Genomic DNA, 3,594 nt, shown 5'->3' with positions numbered 1-3,594 from the left:
AGTGTAGTATCTAGAGAGGGTGGTAAATAAGTCCTGGGCCTGCTCACTGAATGAGGACAAAACACTACCCTGGTGCAGCAGGTGCCAGCCCAGAACCATCAGTGCCTGGGGGTTGAGCTAAGCACAGGCACCCAAAGCTTCCTTCTCTGGGGTACCTGACTTTACATCCCAAATTGCTCCTTAAAAGGATTTATTTCCCAAATTAGTTCCCCTGGAGTATCTGGAAAAAATCCAGATTGACCCCCCCCCCGCCCAGATCATCAGGGTTTGTACAGGGCTTTACCTGCACAACCCACCCTTGCACTAATAGCTTTGACAGTAAGGTGGAGATGTTGATGTTCTGTAAGGAGTGATCTAATGCTACAGGAGCCTTGCGCCTCTAGCTCTCTTCCCTCCCCTACTCCCTACAGGCTGCTGCCTCCATGGCTGGTAGCATTGAACACAGCAGGACAGTAACTGCTTTCACTGCCTGAGGCCAGGGGGAGAAGCAAATGCAGGGAATGTCTGCCCCCCCACCCCCACTGCCCTAGGATAGAGCATGCTCTGGACAGAGAGACTCTGAAGATACAGGGCTTTGATTTGCTGTTACACAGCTGGCTCTTGCCTTCCATGAGCTGCTGTAGGAAAAAGCTCCCCTTCCCCTGCTGCTTTCAGCACTGGCTTACAGGGGGATGAACTCTGGCCCCTCTGAGTGAACTGAAAGTACAGACTAGCAGATGTGAGCCACTCCACATCCTCTCAGCTGTTGCCTTAAATAAAAAACAAACCAACCAGGGGCCTGGATTTAGTCTTTCACTTAGCTTAAGTTCTGTGCTTGACTGTGAATGAGCAAGGTAAGGCTAGGGGCAAATATCTCCCACTAGGGTGGCCAAATGTCCTGATTTTAGAGGGACAGTCCTGATATTTGGGGCTTTTTCTTATATAGGCTCCTATTACTCCCCACCCCTGATTTTTCATGCTTGCTGTCTGGTCACCTTATCACCCACGCACAAACCAACAGAGGATTTGCCTTCACTCCTCCAAAGCTGTTAGCAAGTCTTCTGTTCTCTAAGAGAAAAAGCATCTGCCATGAAACCACATCTCCATCCAAGGTCTCCTTTCTTCATGGGCCAAGGGCTTTTGCTAAAGACCCTAGCAAGGGAGCCAGGGGATAGTTCAGTGACATTAACAGCTGCTAGAGCCAGCAGTTTTCTAGTACAACCTCCAGCACTAAGTTTGTTTGCAATAAAGCAAATTCCCTGCTCCTGCAATGATACAGATCTATAGCTTACGTAAAGGGTGTGTCTGCCATTGCTGCTCTGTCAGGGGGTTAAAGAACCAAGGCACCTGTCAGGCTTGCATGGGTTCTGCTTAACAGGTGATCACTAGTGGTGAGAACAGGCACTGCAGCAGTATTAGGGGGAAGGCCCTGGAGGGCTCCCTGCATGAGTGGAACTGGACTTCAGCAATGTCATTCCACATTGGAGCTCCCCTGGGGCAGTGGCCCAGCACAGCTACACACACAGAGGAAGTGCACATGCAGAAGTGCTGGCAAGGTTTGTGCACAGAAAACTAGGGGGGGGGCGCGCTAGTTTAATGTTGATGAGACTCAGGAAACAGAATATCTGCATTGGCTACTAAAGCATATGCTTCAGTGACACCATCAATATCATAAGACTGGAAGGGACCTCAAAAGGCCATTAGTCCAGTTCCCTGCACTCACAGCAGGACTATTTGCTAGACCAGCCCTGACACGTTCATCTAACTTGCTCTTAATCTCCAGTGATGGAGATTTCACAACCTCCCTAGGTAATTTATTCCAGTGCTTAACCATCCTGACAGTTAGGAAGTTTTCCCTAATGTCCAACCTCAACACCACTTGCTGGAATTTAAGCCCCCTGCTGCTTGCCCTAGCTTTAGAGGATAAGAACAATTTTTCTCCCTCCTTGTAACAACCTTTTATGTAGTTGAAAAGGTATGTTCCCCTCAGTCTTTGCTTCTGCTGACTTAACAAACCAAATTTTTTCAATATTCCCTCCTTGGTCATGTTTTCTAGACCTTTTGTTGCTCTTCCCTGGACTTCCTCCAGTTTGTCCACATCTTTCCTGAAATGTGGCACCCAGAATTGGAGACAATACTCCAGCTGAGGCCTAATCAGCACAGAGTAGTGCAGAATTACTTCTCATGTCTTACAATACATCCCAGAATGTTTGCTCTTTTTTTTTTTGCAACAGCATTACTGTTGACTCATTTAGCCTGTGATCCACTACGACCCCCACATCCCTTCCTGCAGTGCTCCTTCCTAAGCAGTCGTCTCTCATTTTGTGTGTGCACGCAACTGATTGTTCTTTCTTAAGTAGAGTACTTTGCATTTGTGCTTATTGAATTTCATCCTATTTACTTCAGACCCTTTGCCCAGATCATTTTGAATTTTAATCCTGTCCTCCAAACCACTTGCAACCCCTCCCAGCTCAGTATTGTCCACAAACTTTATACATATACTCTGTGCTATTATCTAACTCATGGATGAAGATATTGAACAGAAACAGACCTCACTCGATATGCCCTTCCAGCTTGACTGCGAACCACTGATAACTACTCTCTGGGAAGGAGAGTTCTGCCCTGGTAGCTTCTAGATCTCAGCAAGGGTGAGGCCTAGGCTCAGGCCTAGGATTTAAAAGACACAAACTCCTCCACTCCCAATTCTGCTTTGACACAGACTACTTCTCAGCCACATAGGGACAATACCTACCTCACAGGAGCATTCAGAGGGTTGGTTGCAAGGGACTGTGAGCGTAGAAATGCTCTTAATACAATAGCCCTGAAAGATATTTATTAGCAGATGCAGATACTAGCATGCAAGACTATGGGATGGAGCAAGACTGCATCAGGACTCAGACTGCTAAGGTTCAAACTGGAAACAACTTTAAACAATGCAGAATTGTTTCTCATCTTGCAACATTAGCTTGTGTCCTAGATGCGCAGTGGATGCTAGGGTGAGAACAGGAGGGTTGGGGCCAATATGGACAGGCAATGGGGGTCTCATTAGGTTTTCAACCAAAGTAGGAAACCAAACTTGGGGGGCAGGGGGGGAATATAGGAAGTGGCTTTCTGAGCTATCTTTGAGTAACACACTTTAGCCCAGGGGTCCCCAACGTGGGGCCCGTGGGGGCATCATAATGCGCCTGTGTCCTGGCCCCCGGGAGAGCACCCGCCGAAATGCTGCCGAATTTCAGCAGCATTTCAGTGGGGACGCCTCTGGATGACATCACTTGTCGACAGCAAGCTGCATCATCGAGAGGCGTCACCGCCAAATTTCAGCAGGTGCTCCATCACCTCAGTGGTCCTTCCTCTGGCGCCTGCCAGAGGAAAAGGTTGGGGGCCACTGCTTTAGCCCTACTCTTACGAGCTGTGTGCTTAGAGCCTTGGATAGAAAGTGCTATATGACATGTAAAGTCCCTCAGTAAGAATCTACTGTCTCCCTCAAGACAGCAACGCCAGGTCCATTGCTGTGAAGTGACTGAGCTGAACGCTGCACCCTTGGCCAGGGTAGAAACTGAGCCAACACAAATGGCAAACACCAGAGGAAAAGGAGAGGCTAAGGGACAAACTATG

This window comes from Chelonoidis abingdonii, chromosome 1 (genome assembly GCF_003597395.2).
Source record: "Chelonoidis abingdonii isolate Lonesome George chromosome 1, CheloAbing_2.0, whole genome shotgun sequence".
Classification (NCBI taxonomy): domain Eukaryota; kingdom Metazoa; phylum Chordata; order Testudines; family Testudinidae; genus Chelonoidis; species Chelonoidis abingdonii.
Note: the sequence above shows the minus strand (reverse complement) of the source record.